Source organism: Spermophilus citellus, assembly GCF_964194105.1.
Source record: "Spermophilus citellus genome assembly, chromosome: 13".
Lineage (NCBI taxonomy): Eukaryota > Metazoa > Chordata > Mammalia > Rodentia > Sciuridae > Spermophilus > Spermophilus citellus.
In genome coordinates this window covers 63,168,217-63,190,520 of record NC_138193.1, presented here as the reverse complement: position 1 = coordinate 63,190,520, position 22,304 = coordinate 63,168,217, and the positions used below count along the sequence as shown (strand labels likewise).

General features: G+C 36.3%; 1 long non-coding RNA gene across 2 annotated transcripts in view; it reads left to right on the top strand.

The window, feature by feature from the left end:
- LOC308632508 overlaps positions 1 to 22,304 on the top strand; it is a 75,742-nt gene that overhangs the window by 18,193 nt on the left and 35,245 nt on the right. For both annotated transcript variants that reach the window (XR_014018545.1, XR_014018546.1), the window contains exon 2: positions 21,509 to 21,686. This is a non-coding gene — a long non-coding RNA (uncharacterized lncRNA). The remainder of the gene's footprint in view (positions 1 to 21,508; positions 21,687 to 22,304) is intronic.

The window sequence follows — 22,304 nt, the reverse complement described above, 5'->3', positions numbered from 1 at the left end:
TGTCTTCTCTCCTCCTCCCTCATAATCATCACATCCTATATCTTCTGTTCTATCCCTGTCCACCATTTGAAAATGTAAACCCTTTTGTAAACTTGCTGTTTTTATTATAGGCATAACTGTTTATTGTGATAATTGACATTGTAGACATCATAGTAGGAACTATTTCATTTAATGCTGTAAATGGTTTGCATGGTTGTTGTTATTATTTGTCTCCCCTTAAACAGTGAGGTACTGGAAACCTTCAGAGACAATATAAGTCCATGGGCTAGAAATACTACTGCCTCAAATCCATACTGTAGACAGGTAGACACACAAACAACATGAAAAAATAAGGGAACAAATCACCCCAACAAATCAAGATACTCCAATAACAGAATCCATGGATACCACAGTAGAAAAAATTTCAGAGGAGTTTAGAATGTACATAGTTAAAATGATCTGTGAAGAAAAGGATGATGTAATAGAGCAAATACATGTAGATCACTTCAATAAAGAGAGATTTTGAAAAAAACAGAAATACTTGAAATGAAGGAAACAATAAATCAAATTAAAAATTCAACAGAAAGCATCACTAACAATTAGACCACTTGGAAGACAGAACTTCAGGCAATGAAGACAAAATATATAATCTTGAAAACAGAGTTGACCATGGATAGAAGATGTTAAGAAACCATACACAGAAATTCCAAGAATTATGGGATAATAAGAAAAGACCAAATTTAAGATTTATCAGGATAGATGAAGGCACGGAGATACAAACCAAAGGAATGCACAACCTTTTCAATGAAATAATATCAGAAAACTTCCCAAATCTAAAAAATGAAATGGAAAATCAAATCCAAGAGGCTTACAGGACCCCAAATGTGCAAAATTACAAATAACCCACATTCAGGGCACATTATAATGAAAATGCCTAGCATACAAAATAAGGATAAAATTTTAAAGGCTTTGAAAAAAATATCCGATTACTTATAGGGAGAAATCAATTCATATCTCAGCTGATTTCTCAACCCAGACCCTCAAAGCTAGGAAGTCCTGGAATAACATATACCAAGCTATGAAAGACATTGGATGCCAACCTTATATCTAGCAAAAATAAGCTTAAGATTTGAAGATGATATAAAAAGCTTCCATAAGAAACAAAAATTAAAAGAATTCACAATCAGAAAGCCTGCACTTCAGAATATTCTCAACAAAATATTTCATGAAGATGAAATGAAAAAAAAATTAAACAGTGAAAACCAGTTAAAGGAGAAACTACACTAAAGGAATAGTCAAAGGGAAAACTAATTCAAATTAAAAACTAGAAATCAACCAAAATGACCAGGAACACAAATCATATCTCAATAATTAACATTGAACATTATGGCCTAAACTCACCAGTCAAAAGACATAGACTGGTAGACCCAACAATATGCTGTCTCCAAGAGACTCACTTCATAGGCAAAGACATCCACAGACTGAAGGTGAAAGGATGGGAAAAAACATATCACTAATATGGATCACATAAACAAATAGGGGTTTCTATCCTCTAAAATAGACTAAGTTATGTAAGGTATATAATTGTAATTATACAATTGTAATATTACCTTAGTACATTTTTAGCATCTGTAGAGTTGGGTTTTTGTGTGTGTGTGTGTGTGTGTGTGTGTGTGTGTGTGTTTGTTTGTTTAGTTGTCAATGGATCTTTACTTTGTTAACATGTGGTGCTGAGGATTGAGCCCAGTGCCTCACATATGCTAGGCAAGCACTCTACTACTGAGCTACAACCCCAGCCCTGCATAGCTTCCTTTCCTTGATAGCTTCCTTTCCACTGATATTATTATTATTATTATTATTATTATTATTATTATTTGCTTTTCTCTTGAATAGACTTGTTAGATTTTTATCAACGTTTAGCTGTATTATTTTTTAAATTTCACATATTTCTGCTCCTACTCTTATTTTTCCTTCCTACTACCTAATTTGAAAATAATTTGATTGTTAATGTAGCTTATTTCTTATACAAATACTTTAGTTATAAGTGTTCATCTGAGTACCATTTTGTCTCAGAGATTCTGATATTTTAAGCTTTTATTATCACTTAGTTCAAAGCACTTTTTATTTACTTTTCCTGTGCTTTCTTCTTTGATCTGGGAGATATTTATAAGTGTGCTGTTTAATTTTGAGGTAGTTGAGACATGAGGGTGGGGTTCAATATCTCTTAAGGTGATTGATTTTTAATGTAATAAATCATGCAGGAAACACAGTATGTACGATTTCACATTTAAAAAATTTATCAAAGCTTATTTTATGACAGAATATAGTCTATCTTTATTAATTTTTTACTTGTCATTTTTGTGTATAGTTTTCTATAAATAATAAGTAGGTCAAGGTGACAGTTAAGCTTTCTATAATATTACTCATTACAGCAAAATGAGGGGGCTTAAAGTCTCCAAATATGATTGTAGCTTTGTCTTTCTAATTTTACTAATTTTTACTTCATGTATTTTGAAATTTTGTTATTAGGTACATTCACATTTAAGATTGTTATACTTTCTTGAAGAAGTTACCCTATTATAGTTAAGAAATGTTTCCCTTTATCTCTGAAAATACTTTTTCTTGAAATTTATTTTATATTAATAACTTTAATTCAGATTTCTCATGATTATTTTCTCCTTCTTTTGCTTTTTGCTTATTGATGTATTGATATTTAATGTGTGTGACATATGTATAGAACATATTTTTTGATTTTTTACATATGTTTAACATCTATACCTTTAAATTACAATATCTAGTTAATTTATATTTAAATTAATTATTGATATTGTTGGGAAAAAAAAGAACATCTGACATGAAGGTCAGTGGAAAATTTGGTAAATGATAGATTTTATAACGTAATGTTTTGGAAAATGATTTGAATTGTCTTGCTGTCAGGCTCAGAGAGAAGATTGTTGGAATGCTTTTGTTACAATTGTTCATTCTCTCACTCATCATATGGTACACAGCACCGGATTTATTTTATTGTTTGTTAACACTTTTTTTGCATATATATATATATATATATATATATATATATATATATACATATATATATACACACACACACACATACACACACACACACACACACACACACACACACACACACCCCATAGGCAATCTGTTAGGTATCCCATTATGCTTTTAATGTGAAATTCTCTAACAACAAATAATGCTTTTTTCATATGCTTATTTGCTATTTGATTATCCTTTTCAATGAAATACCTGTTTGTATGTTTTGTTAATTTCTGATTGTTGAGTTTTCCAGTCTTTGTATATTTTGTAAACAAGTATGTGTGTGTATTGGAATTGCTTTCTCACAGTCTATGGATTGCTCCTTCATAAATGATTTGATTAAAAAAGTTTTTTTTTAAATTATCACTAGAGGACAGAGATTAAATTATGAATTCAGAGAAAAGTGTGATAACATCCAACTGGTTAAGATCCAGATTCAACATGAACAATTATCACATCCATCCCCATAGGTGAACTGCATCCTCTCATATCAGACCAATTCACTCAGATCTCTGTTCACTGCACTCAAAATGTAGAAAAACTCTCTACCAGAGCCACTAATTGGGAAGATACAGATTAGGGAAGAAATGGAGATACAGGGAGGGGGCCTGGGGTGGGGATATTACCACCACCCCAATAATTAGAAAGATCTGAAAACTTTTCCCAAAAGCTTTTTATATAATTTGACCCAAACATGATTCATTGGGCTCAAATCTCATTAGGACAGCATGCTAAATATTTGGGATGAGAAGAGAAAATTATCAGTCTGAATCAACTGGTCATAGCCAAAATAATCATCTGGTTCCTTGGTTCTCTAAACAATTAAATAATTGTAGGGGCAGCTCCTACCTGTGACATTCCCAGCAGATAAGAAGAATCTAGCAATTAATTGAACAAATATATTAGAGAAAGTTAAAAGTAAGTGAATCATGTTTTTTAAAGGTATATATTTAAGTATTCTCTTGAACTCCCCAAAGAAGACCAGTTATAAAACATAACCCTTGGGGCTGGGGATGTGGCTCAAGCTGTAGTGTGATCGACTGGCATACGTGCGGTCCAGGTTGGATCCTCAGCACCACATACAAACAAAAGATGTTGTGTCCGCTGAAAACTAAAGAAAAATAAATATTAAAATTCTCTCTCACTCTCTCTTTAAAAAAAAAACATAACCCTTAAAAATATTCTTTTGTAGATGAAGTGTGTGTACCAGCATAGGCATTAACGTATATGATTGGGGCTGGGGATATAGTTCAGTTGGTAGAGTGCTTGCCTTGCATGCACAAGGCTCTGGGTTCAAGCCCCAGCACCACAAAAAATAAATCAAAACACATACATGATTATTTTCCTGCTTCCTTTTCCCCAAATAGAGAGCAACACAACAGTTATCCCAGTCATTCCAGCTCTTGTGGAGCTTTCCTTCCCACCCCCACCTTTCTTTTTTAGCACTGGAAATTTTATTTTGATACTTGAATATTATTCTGTCCTATAGTTTGAATTTATACTTTAGGTCACTCTTCAATAACTCATGGAAATAACAAACAACATGTAAAAAGAGATTACTTTCTATATGCTTCAGAATATGGTAAACACTTTAACGTTCCAGAGACAAAATGGGACAGAGTGGACAGAGTTGTTTAGTATTCAGGGCAGCGGCCAGAAAAGGAGATCATGGCAGCAATAATTCTCATCACTCATGAAATTGACTTACCAGTTGCTGTGTGCAGTCAGTTTGTATGAAGCTGCCTACCAAAGAAGGCAATAGGAAACAGATAAGGCCTTGCAGCAAGGACTTGACCAATCACCAGCTTGTTCAGGGACCAGATTAGATAACCTTACATCCTGCAGGACCAGGATACTGAGCTGCCATCACAGAACTGATAAAACTTGTTGGTGAACACATTTTAACTACTGACAATAAAGAAGAAATCTATTTTTATGCTGGCACATAAGAAATTTATACAATCTTTGTTCCATGCCAGATTCCTGTCACAGCTCCTAAAACTCTGTTACAGAGCTCCTAAAACTTTTAACTGAATGATAAAAGTGTCTTTTGTTATTCATAAAAACCCCCTTTCAATAACATCTGAGTTGATGCTAACCAGGAGATTTAGGATCCCTAGACAGCCTTAGGATGGGACCAGTCACTAGAAAAATTAGATTAGAAAGTTGGAACTTTCAGTGCATGCCAGGTGACCTCTAGGAACTGAGGTGAGGGAGATGGGTGGCCTGCAGATTAAGCTCTATAAAAACTCTTGAACAATGAGATTTGACAAGCTCCTGGATATGTGGATGTATCTGGAGACTGGAGGGCCTCAAGATAGCTGGAATTCCTGAGCTGCCTTCCCTAGTGTCTTGCTCTTCATTTGGCTCTCTTCATTTGACTGTTTGTTATCTTTTATAATATCCTTTATAATAAACCAATAAGTAAAAGTGAAGCATTTCTCCAAGTTCTGTGAGCCATTTTAGACAATTATTGAGCCCAAAGAGAGGGGTATGGGAGTGTAGATTTATAGTTGTTTGGTCAGAAGTACTGAAAGCCCAGACTTGTGATTGGCATCTGAAGTAGGAGTATTGTTGTAAAATCAGCTTGTAGGATCTGACACAAGGTGAATGGCCTCAGATTTGAATTAATTTATAGGACATCCAACTAGTATCTAGAGAATTGGAGAATTTCTCCATGTGTGAAAACCCCACAATCTGATGTTAAGTCTTCTGTGTGAGCATGTAAAGTAATAGAGTATGTGCTCCCCCCAAAAAAAGTGAATTTAAATTTTCTATGATGATAAGGAAGATGGGGATAGATGTTCAATGGGGAGTTAAGATGTGCTACAATTCAATTCTTGTTAGGGAGGAATACAGAGGTATTAATCAACTTCATCTTTTAGGGAAAATCATAGTTGAGCACATTATAAATTGAAGAATAGAAATATAATCTGTGTCCAAACTAGAAGAGTGGGTAAATGGAACTCAAAATAAGATGGCAGAAACACATTCAAAGATACCATTAATCTCTATAAATTAAATTCATCTGATGTTTTATCAGATTGGATTTAAAAATCAAATTATAAACTTCTAAAGATACACACTTCAAAACAAAAGAACACAGAAAGGTTGAAAAACAAGAGATGGAAGGAAAAAACAGTGCAAAGTGAATACAAACAAAAAGAAGACAGATTTTTCAGGTACTATTAGACAAAATGATATTTTCTTAAAGATCAGTAATATACAAAAGGAATAATTAATGTAGGGAATGCGTCAATCGTAAGCTTACGGTGTACTTGACACTATAGCCTTGAAATTTATAAAATAAAAACTGAATTATAAAAATCAATGAAAAATTCATTCAGGAAACATATGTCATGCTGGAGGTGGGTGGCTGAGGAGAAGTTAATGAATGGGCTATGTACAGAGGTGTGTACAGGATTGATGTAACAAGAAGAGCTGGTAAGACACCAAAGAACTAGCAAAAATGACAAGCCATTACTTCCCAGGCATGACAGAACAAGGGAGGGAACAATATTGGATGAATACTGCAGCTATGAAGGAGAGGCCGTTCAGAATGAGTTATAGCCATACAAGATGGCAGGCAGAACCCTGGGGAAGGGGAAGGTGGATAGAAGGGAAAGAGGAAATTCTCTGGCCTCTTTTCCTGCATGTGCTCTGGTCTTCTGGCACCAGACTCACCAAGAAAACGTAACTGAAAACCAGAAGGCAAGAAAGTAAGGCAGAGAAGGACCAAGTGTGGATATAATAAGGCCAATGGAGAATAATAAGCACAAAAATTATAGAAAGTAAAGTTAATATAATATTATTAGAAACTGATGATTAAGTGACCAAACATTAGTCCAATACAGAATATTTGCTCTGTATAACTAACGAACTTGATGTAAGAGACATGAGATAAATGTGTGGAAAAGTAGGGGGACACACAGAGAGACAGAGAAACTGCCCCCAACAGATTAAGTGTATACATTTTTTCTGAGCATATTTGCAATGGAATATTTTTAAAAGTGTGTCATGAACTAAGTCACAAGAGGATCAAATGGTGAAGAACTGATTTACATAAAACACAATGTAATTTAATTAGAAATCAGCCTTAAAAGATAGATTTTTATCTGTACTAATACAAACTAATCTCCAAGATATGTTTTTGAAGTGAAAATAATAACATATGGTGGAATTTTATCTATATTGTACTAATATTTGCATAAAATTCATTTATTTTTAGTTATATATTCATGGAAAATATCTGGATACCCAGGAAACCATTAATAGTGGTTGCCTCTGGGGTGGAAGGATAATTTACCTTTTTTTTCCTTCCTGTATTCTGAATCATTTATACTATTACTAAGAAACAGAAAAACAACAAACACAAAACTCTGAGCTTAAAAATGCTTAATAGAATTGAGATAAGCTATCCTCCATTTTTTTTTAGTGTTTTTTTGTTTTTTTGTTTTTTGTTTTTTTTTTTACAGATTCCCTAGCTATTTATTTGGTAGCATGTAGGATTTTAATCAAGATGAAATAGCTGACATTGCTCACCTGGTGCTGTGCCAAATTTCCACTTACCTACTTCATTGATTTTTTTTTCCTACATAGAAAACATTACTGACTCCACTGTTTCTCTTCCCAATGACCCCTCCACTGAGGTGAATTCTGAAAAAATAAAAATTGAGCTCTCAGACATAAATAACATTCCTGAAACCTCTGAATATAAATGCTGTACTGTTCTTTGAGAATTCATGCTAGGGATGACAGTCATTTATAGAGTGGTTAAACAGAATCAATACAGAGGGCAAATAAAATCTTCAGAACAAGAAACTAAACATTAACACAACCCATTGAAATGGATGTCAAGAATACAGCATCTAATTTTTTTTTTCTCCTTTTTCTGAGATAAGGGGTGGGAGTCTGGCTCTGTTGCTCAGGCTGGCCTCAAACTCATAATCCTCCTCACTCCCCCGGTAGCTAGGAATTTAGGCGTGGACCACTGTGCCCAGCTAAATTACTTTGTACATTTTTAGGGTGAATATTCCCTAGTCAGAAACAGTTAACAGTTATCTGAATACACTGCCATACCTGTCATTAACTTGGAGTCTGAAATGTCCATAGCAAAATAATATCTCATCTGACATTTCAAGTGCTAATAGGAACATTTGAACAAAAAATCCTGAGGCACACAACAGTTCTTTAACAGGCTTCCCTATACATGGCAGAGTTTACTTTGAAGATCACTGTTTTTACAATTCAAACACTGATTCAGATACAGAAATCAAGGAGAATTGGCCTGACTACCTAAATGAAGCTGCCACTCAATTCCTTGATTTATTCAATTACAAATCTATGAAATGACAATTAGTGTTCCTGATATGTCCATTTCGGAAGGCTATATTGAAGGGAGCTATTCTAGCAGTTTATATAAGTCAGATAAAGGGAATCCCTCTCCTTCCTCTTTTTCTTCCTTCCTCCTACCCTCCCTCCCTCCCTTCCTTCCTCTTTCTTGTGCTAGAGATCAAATCCAGGGCCTTAAGCATTCTTCACCACTGAGTCACATCTCCAGTCTTAGAAATCATTCTTTTTTTAAATTTTTTAAAATATTTTTATTTTATTTTATTTTAGTTGTAGATTTTATTTTAGTTGTAGACAATACCTTTCATTTATTTATTTTTATGTGGTGCTTAGGATCAAACCCAGAGCCTCACACTTGCTAGGCAAGCACTCTACCACTGAGCTACAACCCCAGCCCTTAAAAGTCATTCTTGATAACTTCTTATTTTCTACAACAAACTAGGCAGCAATTCTTTTTTTTTTTTTAAAGAGAGAGTGAGAGAGGAGAGAGAGAGAGAGAGAGAGAGAGAGAGAGAGAGAGAGAGAGAATTTTTTTAATATTTATTTTTTAGTTCTCGGCGGACACAACATCTTTGTTGGTATGTGGTGCTAAGGATCGAACCCGGGCCACACGCATGCCAGGCGAGCGCGCTACTGCTTGAGCCACATCCCCAGCCCTAGGCAGCAATTCTTGTCAATTCTATCTACTAAGTTGTCTCTGGAACTTGTCTTTTATGCTCCAAGCCTGATGTCACTGAAGGCAAGTACTTGTCCAGGAGCTGCAAAGTGCTGGCTTGGGCTGGTTGGAGTATGGGCAGCTGTCAGAGCCCACCATGCCAGTGTAGGCCTATGGTACAGTGAACCAGGGAAGAGGCAAGCCAGGGCATGCCCACCTGTCACCCCATGGTAGACATAGTGCAGCTCTGAACCCCCAAGCATCCACAATCCAAGGACCTCAACTTCCTGCTTCCTCACAAAGGAGGAAATGAAAGTAAGGCACACCTGAAAGGAAGTTAAGATACAAGGATTAGTCATTAGCGTTAGTACTTTTTCAAACCCTGATAAGCGCAAATTTGGACCAATAGTGTTGACCTGAGTGCTATATTAACCCCTAGACTGGCACACTTCAGCAGTGACCTGCTATCAGCCCCCCTAATATTCTTCACACTTTCTGTTCTTCACTACTTCTTTCACTCTTGCCTTCCAGGGTCCTGTGAATTTCATTCCTCAGATTTGCAAGACAATAACCTGGAAAGAAGTTGGTGTGGTGCTGCTGGAGTCTGTTGCAACACTGCAAATAGCCTCCATTTAAGCCTGAAATACCGAGGGCAGTAACAGGCCATTTGATAGTAGTGGAGAAGAATCCAGCTTTGCTGGCTTTGACCTTCAGAGCTGACTCTAGCAGGCATCCCCTGCTGTGTTTAGCTGCTAACACTAAAAGAGACTTTCTCAGCTGCAGAGGCCTGCAGCTTGCATAGACCCCCACCCACCAACAGAAGCACAGAATTGAGTTTCATATTAAACTCTGGTTTCACCACAACTATCACATAGACGATCTGAACTCCATTCTCTCCCATCTAGACCACAGCAACAGCCTCCTTCCTGACTCCTTGTGTCCCCTCTTGCTGCTTCTAGTTGATATATCATAGATCAGTTGAAGTAATCTTTTTTTAAAAATGTAAATCTTAGCAAAACAAAACAAAACATCCCATAACAAGTAACTCCTGGCTCTGGCTTTTTCCTACTTCTGGGACTTCCCACCACCATTTCCTCTGTTCATAACACTCTTCTTTCCTCTACCTTTCATGTTGAGCTAATTCCTTCTCACCCTTCACATTTCAGACTATATGTCATTTCATCACAGCTGCTTTCCATGATCTCTCCACTTCCTTGATGTGGTCAGTTCTGCCATTATAAACCATCTAAGAATCTTATAATTTCTTTATAACCCTCATCATGATATTAATTAGGGGATTCTAGAAAAGAAGCTCCATGTTGGAGTTCATCATTGGTTTGTAGCTGCTCACATGATGCTTTGCACATAGCTGGCATCCTGTAAATAGTTGTTGAATTATGGCTGAATGAATGCATATTAAAGCCAATTTGGACTGAACCCAAGTTTGCCATACCCACCAGCTTCATCTGGAACCATTAGTGAGCCCCACCTCTGGCCCCACCCATTGCAGTTTTACTCACCTGGAGATCTCAGCAAGCTTCCAGCAAAGCTGAAGCAGCATGGATTATAAATCCTTTTATGAAAGCATTCTTATTTTTCAACACTCTTTTTATTTGATTACAAAAATAAATATGCTCACAAGGTAAACAAGTTTCAAAATATCAAAAAAAAAAAAAAAAGAAGAAGAAGAAGAAGAAGAAGAAGAAGAAGAAGAAGAAGAAGAAGAAGGGGAAATCCCCTCATCATCTCAACATTCAGAAAAGTGTACATTTTAAACCTCTGGCAAATCTGACTTGTTACCTGTGTTTCAATTTGAAATTCTTTCATCTTTAACTAACAACCATAGCTTGTTTTGTCCTGCCCAACTTGAAAAATTCTATGGGAGATAAGTTATAAAACCCAAAATTCAGGATGCTGACTAACAGAGGAAAAATTATTTGTTAGTCTATTATAGTTGTTCATTGTTATACTGCAATTCTTGCCATAAATTAATCTACCTGTCATGATGGAGGTGGGGAGACTAAATATGCCTCATTTCATCTATGGTCTTTCCATTAAATTAACAGACTTAAGAAAATGGCAATAAGTCCTTTTTCTCCTTTCTCTTCTCTAACCTTTTGTTTGTTTGTTTGTTTGGTGGTGCTGGGATTGAACTCAGGGCCTTGTGCATGCGAGGGCACTCTACCAACTGAGTTATATCGCCAGCCCCTCTCTTCTCTAACTTTTTTTTTTTTTAATTTTTTTTTAATATTTATTTTTTAGTTTTCGGCGGACACAACATCTTTGTTTGTATGTGGTGCTGAGGATCGAACCCGGGCCGCACGCATGCCTGGCGACCGCGCTACCACTTGAGCCACATCCCCAGCCCCATCTTCTCTAACTTTTAAAAGGTAAAAATATGCACTCTTTGAAAGAATCTCATCAATAGATCCCACTGTAGGTCACATTTCCTAAGGAATATCTCTACTTGCCAGTTCTCCTGGCTCTTCAGATTTTATTGTCATTTAACCAGACTGTTTTCATCCTTTTTATTTATTTATTTATTTAATTTTTTTTAAAGAGAGAGAGAGAGAATTTTCTAATATTTAGTTTTCAGTTTTTGGTGGACACAACATCTTTATTTTTTATTTGTATGTGGTGCTGAGGATCAAACCCAGCGCCCCACACATGTCAGGCAAGTGCGTTACTGCTTGAGCCACATCCCCAGCCCTGTTTTCATCCTTAAAAAAAAAAAAATAATTTCTCTATGACAAATTTAGCTTCAAAATAATAAATGAAATAAGATAATGCCAATGCTTAGGGGAGCATGAGAGATAACAATTAAAACTTAGGATGTCAAATCTGTGTATCTGCAAAGATGTAGAAGACTAGACAATTATGGGGCCAAATTTAAGAGTCAAGCCTTTTGATAGTAGCATAAGGAAATCTATTGCAAAGGAAGGCAGCAAATTTTAAAAGTCAACCAGCAAGCAATTTTAGAAACACTAGCCTTTTTTGTTTAAGGAACTCAATGAGAAGTTTGTCACTGCAATGAAGAGCTCACCTCAGCCAAACACAGTGAGCATAGAAACAGCTCTTGAAAAATCTGTGCAGAGTGGCTAAAACCAAGGGAAGACCTGAATAAACCCTCTAGCTTCCTTTGCTTTTAGTTATTTGCTCTCATTTGACTTTAAAAACCACTAATTTTATAGGTCATGCAGCTGAGTAGTATATTATTAGTCTCCCACTGTAGCCTGAGGTCATGATGATAACAGTTGGCTAGGTTACTTTTCCGGGACTAAAGCCAATTTTGACTATTTGTGACTGTACAGGTGTCTGATGGGTAATTTCACTGATGTCAAGAGACCAAAGAACTCCACCCTCAAATCATGTTAAAGCCACCATTTTCTGAACACACAACATATGAAGAGCTATGAAGATTTATTATGCATACACAGAGCAGCTTGTTTTTATGGGATAAAGATTACTTCATTTTTCCTTACCACCACTCGCCTTTACCCACACCTTAGACCACCCTGCTTCTTTATCCCGTAAGCATCCTTAAACTCTATCTGGGGAGGCAGACTTGAGTCTTGTTCTCCTGGCTCCATGCTTGGCCACCTAGTAAAGAAACTCTTTTTGGCAAAACTTATTTCAGTGATTGGCATACTGTGCCATGGGTCTGGTTTGAAAATAGGGCAGCTTGTTTTTATTTCTAGGACTTGGGCTGTCAGCCTGGAAGAACAGCTTTTATACCCATTCTCCTCTAGAATTATTTTTTTAAATTTTATTGGTTATTGATGGACATTTATTTATTTATTTATATGTGGTGCTCAGAATCGAACCCAGTGCCTTACACATGCTAGGCAAGAACAGTACCACTGAGTACAACCCCAGCTCATCCTCTAGAATTTTTAAAATAACCTTGTAACATCTTTTTTTATATATATAGATGTTGATGACCTTTACTTTATTCATTTATTTATATGTGGTGCTGAGAATTGAACCCAGTGCTGGGCAAGTGCTAGGCAAGTGCTCTGCCACTGAGCCACAGCCCCAGCCTTTGTGACATCTTTTTACTCGGCAAGAAAATCACTTGCTTTCAAATAAAAGCAAGCAATTTAAAGAAGCTGAATTTAAAAGACCCTCCTCCGCAGTACTGCAAATTACAGAAAATAATAATACAGACATGTACTATTTAAAAAAATGCATCCTAAAGAAACAGGACCTCCAGAAGAGCATCTGCAGATAAAATGAATGTACCTTATAACATCTAACTATGCACAGAGATATAAGCAGCATAATAACAAAATAGGGAAGAAGAAAAAAAGTCAGAGGCTGTTTCATTCTTCCAGCAACTTTATAGCATTTGGAGCCTAGTAGGAAAATTGCTCCTGACCTACCCTGAGTGTATATGAACAAAGAGAAGTCTTGTGTGACTCCTAGTCACAAGAACTGGCATAGCAGACACTAGGGCCTGGATTTTGGGGAGAAAGTGAGGAGCTGAGGCTCATATTTAAGGAAGTATTCACTCTCAGGGCTCACCCTGCTCTTGCATCTTTCTGAGAATGAGTGCCTCTTTAAATCTTGAGCCCCCAGCTGCTGCTCACTCCCCTGGCCCTGGTCTGGGACCCTGTCAAATGCTATGAAATAACAATAATCATCCATGTGATAATTACTCAAAGTAATGCCATATTCTTAATTTTATATAAGTCTTACAACAACCATAGGAAGAAGATAAACATAAATATAATTACCTTCATTTTACAGATGAGGAAATGGAGACTGAAGGGTAAGTGATTTGCTCAGTTATTCCACGAGCAAGGAGGGTACCAATACTGGAATGTGAGCCTTCTGACTTGCATGCTGCTGTTCTCTACTCGGCCCTCTGCTTATATGCCACTCATAGACAGAATTCTGTCTGAATTTCAAGGAGATGCCTGTTAGCAGATGTTAAAATAAATTTTCAAAATGCAGTCTCTTGAAAACAAACTGAAAGCACTTTGGAAGTTACAGTAAGCTTATTTTCCATATAACGATTCATCCAATCTCTACTTAGAACCAGCACCAAGATTTATATATTTCTTCCCTCTCTGCCCCCAAATCTTTAATCCATGCATTGTAAGAACATATGCTAACATACTTGATACAACTTTTGAGCAAGACTTAATTATATCTTTCTAAGAATCCACCCATGTTATCCAAATTCATGATATTCTCTTCAGTACAAGGTCTAAGTAAAAATCAACCATATTTGACAAAATGATATTTTTCTTTGAAAAAAATATGAACTAAATAAAACATTGACTTGGAGATAATGTGATTCAATGTTGTCTAACCCAGTGTTATCACAAAAGGCAATATCTACATAGAATTCTGGTTATATAAAAATGATTTTATTATATTATATTTTCATTACACCATATTTTTCATTAAAATCTGTATGAAATATATTAAAATGTACCTAACACCATTTATAATATGTCAGACAAAATATTCAAACATTTTTTAAGTTCTTGGGGAGTGGAGTAGTTCTATGAAAAGTTCTTTGATTTTAAAAAGGTTGTGTTGGGGGGGAGGGTGAATAAACAGATCCAGCCAGGAAAAGTGGCCTGTCAAAGGTCACTCAGTGGCAGGGCGGGACTACATCTCCTGATCCCCAATTCAGAGCTCTTTCCCTGAACTCTGCTTCCTCCTGATAACATATTAGGTGATTTTGCCTTCATGATAAAAGCAAACCAGAAATATTGCACAACTCAATTTTTTTATGTTCTTACTAACACACAAAATAACTTTCATTACAGTTCAAGTCATTAAAGTTCAAACCTTCCTTTCCCACCAGATTAAAGGCAGGCAGAAATTTTAACCAAATATCTACACAATAGTTAAGTTTCCTATGTTACTTTGTGCAATGGAAAAAACAACAACAAAAAAAGTTTTCTGTGGAAAAATAAAGATCACAAAGAGGAATTATAAGTTTGTGTCATATTAAGGTTGCTTTTTCTTCCTATGTCTGATATCTAATCTTGTGTTGTTTTCTTATAATACTAAAACTCATCAAACACGATCCAGGCTTATTTTTCCACCCGGTCTTTCCTTGACTTTATTTGTGTGTAAGTGGGATTGGGAGAAAGAAAGAGCTCTTCTCCCAGGCAGAGGACACAAGTAGCTCTGTGTCTGTGGTAAATAAGGTGGAGCAGTTTCAGAGGCTGAGGGAAAGTGGAAAAAAAAAGCAACTGTGCCCACAGACACTCATACACATGAATGTCCCCAAGGAACAGTGTAAACTACCTCATTCAATCTTCGCAAGGCCCTTAGGAGGTGGGAAAAAATTATTATTCCTATTTTCTAACATGAAGAAACTCATTTGCTAAGTGACTGATTCAGATCACGCTGCTAGGACATAACAGAACCAGGATCTGAACTGAGGCTGTCTGACTCCAAAAACCCACAGGGAAGAAAATTTTCTCCCTTCTATTTCCAGAGGTTGGTTTACTATTCCTGCCCATTAAAATAGAAAGGGATATGAATGAATGGCCAGGGCTATTTCAGGGACAAGTAAGCCCCTAATGACGGAAGAACCCTAGAAGTATGTTTCCCAATAAAGTTGGCAGGAGACTTTTCATACAACATAAATTAACCATTTAAAATAGTACAGTTCAGCAGCATTTAGGATGTTGACTATGTTGTGCAATCATTACCTCTAGTCCCAAGACTAGTTGTAACCACCCCAAAGGCAGCTTATGAAGGCAACTACAGTAATGCAGTTTTGTAGAAATGCTATTAGGAAGTCTGGCAAAGTAGAAAAAAATGACACAAAAAATTCCAGTGGAATGGCAAGAAGTGAGAAAAAGCAAACTGAACATAAGAGAAACCAAATAGTTCTTAAGTCTTATTTAACAAATACCTTGTTGAAAGATTATAATGCATATAATGTACTTGTGCTGGAATGTTGAATACTGTGGGGGGATGTAAAAGTAGGTTTAATGAATTCCATCTGCTTTTGGTCTTCACAAGGGCTTGTAATTTAATGAATTTAGTTGTGTCATACAATGTACAAGGAAAGGAAAAGAAAAGTGGGTCTAGAGAGAGAAGGCATAAAATACCAAAAGAATAGGACAGGAAATGCATTTGCTCTCTTTAGATAAAAAAAAAAAAAAAAAGTCTTGTGATTGGACCATGATGACTTCAAGACTAAAGAGCAGAGAAGTGTCAGATAAGCTGCTGAAACAAGAAGTGAGTCCTTTCTTTCCGGAGGGAATGAGGAAATTGAGGAGACAGTTAAGGCCTCGTGTGACTGTGGGTCTTAATGGTGTGAGGTATGTAGACCCTTTCACAAGAAAGTATAGGCCATGTCCAAGAATCAGGGGGAACATTTGAAAAGAGAGATAATGGGAGGATAAGTTTAATGACATCATTTCATAGCAGGAATGTGAGCATTTAAAACATCAAGAGAGCCCAACTTGGTGGCACATTCCTATAAGCCGAAGTGGCTCTGGAGGCTGAGGAAGGAGGATTTCAAGTTTTAGGCCAGCCTCAACAACTAAGTAAGGCCCTAATCAAATTAGCAAGACCCTGTCTCAATTTAAAAAAATTTAAAAAGGGATGGGAATATGATTCGCTGGTTAAGCACCTCTGGGTTCAGTACTAAAACAAAACAAAACCCATCTAGTGAATGAGTAAAATGAGCTGGATATCAACAAAGTAAAAAAATGGGACATAAAAAAGGACTATGACAGAATTGAAGATGTAAAGTATATAATAATGATATACTCAGAAAAGGAAGAAAATGCAAAAATTAGAGACCAACCTTCAATTCCATTGTCCAACATGATATAGCTAATTCATGCCCCAAAAAGGTGATTTGAAGAAGAGAGATACATTTCTAGAAGGTAAAATAAAGAAGGTTATCAATGAAATGTGAAGTTTGAGAACCTAATGATTAATATAGGTAATTATCAAAGAACTCTTAGAGGAAATGCATAGGTATAAAGGAATTAATAATAAACCTGAGCATTAAAATAATCTTTAAAAGGCTTTAGGAAATAAATTAATAAATGTAACTAGTTAATATGAAGGAAAATATAAAACAGAAGTGTTTGTGTGTATGTGTGAGTGTGTGTGTGTGTGTGTGTGTGTGTGCGCGCGCATGTGTGTTGTACCAGGGATTGAACCCAGGGGCACTTAACCAAGGTGCCACATCCCCAACCATTTTTTATATTTTATTTACAGAGTCTTGCTAAGTTGCTTAGGGACTTGCTAAATTGCTATAGCTGACTTTGAACTTGCAATCCTCCTGCCTCAGCCTCCCAAGCAGCTGGGATTATAGGTATGTGCCTGGCCAAAACAGAAGTATTTTATAAAATGTTTTACTTAACAAATGATGGTTACACAATAAAATTATTCAGGATATGGGCAGCAACCATTGCATGGACTATGACTAAATGTTTTTGGAACCACTTAGCCAAGCTTAGGAGAAAGAGCGAAAAGAATTATAGTGTCAAAGAAAAAGCTTATGGGTCTTATTCAGAGGAAGGGAGAAAGATGAGTAGTAAAACATCATCCTGAAAATAAAGATTCAGAAAGCAGAAACTTACAGACATGTAAGAAGTCATGAGAACTGGGAATGCGAGTGAAATACATTAGAAGAAGGAAGCAAGTGAAATAAATAAAGGGTCATCAAGGCATCCTAGAGAAATCCAGCACAGTTATAAGTGGAATTGTTGGGGGTTTGTTTTCATGGTGAATAAACAATTATAAATAGGTATAAAATAAAAGTATGTATGTTTAGAAATAAAACATAAGAATCAAATGAGTTGATGGAGGTGAAATTAATTCAAAACTATAAACCAAGATAGAAATGAAAGACATTATTTCACTGGAGCATAGCAGCTATGGGCTTTCATACATAGCACAAAGGGCAGAAGCTGGTCAAACATCACAAAAGGTATAGGAATTAATAAACTAGTTTTAGATATAGATATAAACACTTTGTTTTACTTATGTAATTATTGATATATGTCTAAATTCATATGTATATTATATATATATATATGTGTGTGTGTATATATACATGTATATAAAAAAATAAACCCTATCTTAAACCAGCCATTACCATTCAGACTGTACATATTTCATAGAATGTCTATTTTTTGCCAAAAATGAATAAAAACAGTTATGATTTTTCTCAATGCTCCATGAGAGGCAATGTCTCAAGTGCATTTTTCACTTTTCTGGATAAAACGTGTATGCTCCATTTACAGAGCTGGTGTTGATCTTTCTCACAGGATTGCATCAGATTTCACAAACATTTGAACATGACAGCACACAAACCCATGAACCCAAACCACAGTTGAAACCTGACTACCATACAATGTTTGAAACTGGATATCAATGACATGCTAAACTTGCAGTTTAAGTTATTGATCTATCATAGTTTTCTTCAATAAACTCAGACATAGGCAGAGAGATAAATGATAGATAGATAGATAGATAGATAGATAGATAGATAGATAGATAGATGATAGGCAGATTATAGAGAAATTTCTGATTTTAAAAAAGTGCCCTGTGAGGGCTGGGGGTGTAGCTCAGTAGAGCGCTTACCTAGCATGTGTGATGCACTGGGTTGGATTCTCAGCACTAAGTGTAAATAAATTAAATAAAGATTTTTTTAAAATGTGCCCTGTGAACTATTTTAATTTGGTTGAAGGAATTTGGATAAGTTCAAATTCCCATGATAATTTTAATATCATTTATTAGTTGAACAAATATTTGTGGAGAAACTACTCTGTGCCAGTACCTTGAGGGATACATATCTGCAATGATATTGCTTCTAATTATCTAGTAAGATAAGACATGAACATAAATATCTAAAATATAGAGTAGAAAGTGGTAACTGCCATGAGAGAGATGTGGACAAGTTGCCACAGGAATTCAGGGAAAAGATAAGTTGTCTACGGTTGAGAAACCAAGAAAAGCTGGGGGAAGTGATGGGTGATCCCAGAATCCTGACATAGACTTTAAGGAGAGGTAGAATCTGAACAGGCAGAAACGGGGAGCAAGATCCAGTGGGATAAAGGCATAGAGAATATTTCTGGGCATGTGAAGGAAGAACAGGAAGTTTAAAAGGAGTAATGGGCCACAAAGATGAGAAGCTATGTTGGGGTGGACAGTAACAGGGCCTTGCATGCCATGAATAAGAATTTATAGGTCATATTACCAACAGAGAGCTATCAAAGTTTTTTAGAAGGAAAGAAATGTGAAAGAGCTATAACTGAAGAAGAGTAAAATGATAAGTCCAAGCAAAAAATCATGTGTAAAAGGAGTTGAAGGAAGAGACCAGAGGTATGAAAAATAGGAGTCTATTACAATGCCCAGGAGAGAGAAAGGGCCAGAACAAAGGGCATGTCTGAAAGAAATATTCTGAAAACAGAACTGAATATATGTTTCATGGTCCTGTTATTAATTTGTATTTCAGGAAGCAAAATTCTACTCAACTAATACAGAAACAATCTCTTGATTGGTGAAAAAAGCAGTCACTGGTACTCAAAGTTACACAGAAAATTACACTAGCTCTTTATTAAAAAAAAAAAAAAACTTTACAGTACTAATTTTTTTGGGCTGGGGATATAGCTCAGTTGGTAGAATGCTTGCCTCAATCCCCAGCACCACAAAAATAGAAAAGAAAAAAATAGTATACATTTTTAAATGAATTTTTCTCTTTCGAATATTTAATCTATCATTAGAATTTCTAGAGAGTCTTCACAATCCAGGGATTAAGAAATGCAGAACTCTAGGCCAATTTACCAATAATGAAACTCAGCCCCATGCAGAACTGACATGGCTAGGGAAATAGGGCTGGGTGATACTCAACATCTTTCTTTTTTTTTTTTTCTTTTTTTTTTTTAAGAGAGAGTGAGAGAGGGGGGAGAGAGAGAGAGAGAGAGAGAGAGAGAGAGAGAGAGAGAGAGAGAGAGAGAGAATTTTTTTTTTAATATTTTTTAGTTCTCGGCGGACACAACATCTTTGTTGGTATGTGGTGCTGAGGATCGAACCCGGGCCGCACGCATGCCAGGCGAGCGTGCTACCGCTTGAGCCACATCCCCAGCCCTCAACATCTTGATATCACTGTCATTCCCAAACTCACACTCCACTGTGGATATTGTGGGTTGGCTAGACGTTAGGTATCGAAATAAATTGACTTCCTGTTTGCTTGGGCTTAAAAAGTTGGTTTCAAATAAATAGTCATCAAGGAAAAAATTTTGGCTGCACCAGCAAATCAGAAATCTGCAAGGCATTACTGTTTGGATGAAATAGTGACATACCACACCCCTTGCTTATCAGGTACCATAAAATGCTGAGTTAAATGCAGTGTAGCAACCTCTTGACTGGAAAATTCTGGTTACTTAGGGGAATTCCTTAGGTCTTACAGAAATTTGTGGTCTCCAAAATCCCAGTTTTTTAAATCTAGAACAACAAATATGTTTTTAATAGAATTCAATTTAAGATTTCAGGAAATAACAAAATCTACAGCTTATAGGCACTGTAGAACCGAAGGGAAAAGGGCATCAATCTCTCAAAATGCTGGCAGGAAAGGAGTGGCTGTTTCCAAAGTGTTTTTTTTTTCCTTTGCAATAAGCTGCTTATTGGTGCCAAAGAACAGCTCATCAGCAGTGTTGTTTCATTTTATAGTGATGTTTTGGGAGAGGGAAAAAAAACTCAGGAATGTGCAATGTGATTTTTTTTTAAACTTCATGTCCCAAAGCCAATAATAATCTTGCTACTTCTTATTAAAAAAAAATGAAACCAAATGTTTGCGATTTAATCTTTAAGTCTACCATGTTGAAAGCAGGCGTATTATGTTAACTTTATCACAAGAAGCAACATGTAGTTTCTTCACATGTTGCCAAGAGAAAAAGGCGGGGGGGTAGGGGGAAGCCATAGCCAAAGATTTTAAGAACTCAATTTTAAGTACTCTTTGTTTTTCTTCTTCTTCTTCTTCTTCTTTTTTTTTAAAAAACATTCTTCTATGGGAACTTATGTTACACTAAGTCACCTCAGCTCTAAAATAGTATTTCTCTCTCTGTCCTGAGGGCTCTCATTCTCTGCACCACAGCCCACGAGTACCAGGGGCATCTCACATGCACCCTAAGAATATGTCTCTTGACGGCTATGCTGTCTTCTTCTCTGATATAAGCAGCTGCTGCCAATCCTTCAGGCCATGTCATCATGCTTAAAAGGCATTGCCACCATTATTGCATATGATATGTGCAAGGTCTCCAAGGCTCAGAGTACATCAGAAATGTTGATGGTCTCGGAGCCAAGGCTGCTCCCTTTGCACCAATATTTGAAGACTGGCGGCGGGTGGGGGAATCTCCTTTAGCTTCTACTAGGTCTTATAGTACAACCATACTGGGATTGCAAAACTCAGGGACAGACCAGGTTGGGTGTTCAAAAGCTATCTGTTGAAAGAATGAATTATTCTTCTAGGTTGGGCTGGAAACAAACCTAGTAGCAGATATCATGAGGTCTCAGACATGATCAGCCCCATCTGCAGACTTTCAGGCAAACTCTGTTCTTGGTCTTTTCTTCTACTGGGATTAGTTCTTTCCTGGAAGCTACATGAGTTGTCTTAGAATTCTAGAAGGATCATCTCACTAGATACCAGGTATGTACAGATATGTCTGAATCCTGGGGAGGATAAAACTTAGTCTCAACTTCACCACAAAGTATCTTCATCTTAGCAAAGGGAAATACAGAATTGCTATAATTATGCAAAAATTAAAGATTTTGTTTTTTTCATTTGTATTTCATTAAGAGTGACAACCTGGCAACCAATAGGTCAAATTTGGCCAGATGATATTTTTTAAAACCTGTATGATTAAAAAAATTTTTTAATTAGTAGACATCTAGATCAGTGATTCCCATACTTCAGTGTGCATCAGAATTAAGCTTGTCAGAACTAGAAAACTTGTTAAAATTCAGATTGCTGGGCGCAACCCCAGAATTTCTGATTTTATGTAGATCTGGGTTGGGAGCCAGATAATTTGAATTTCTTCTGAGTAGCTGGGATAACAGTTATAGATACAGCTAGTCTGGACTCAAACTCAAAACCACAGCTTAGGTGCTCGATAGTTTACCATGGTCCATTACCAATCCCCATTGTGTTTCATCTGAACTGCTTTATAAATTTACATGATCTGCATTATTTAATGCATTATCTACATTATTTAATTAATTATTTGCATTAAAGACAAATCTCGGGGCTGGGGATGTGGCTCAAGCG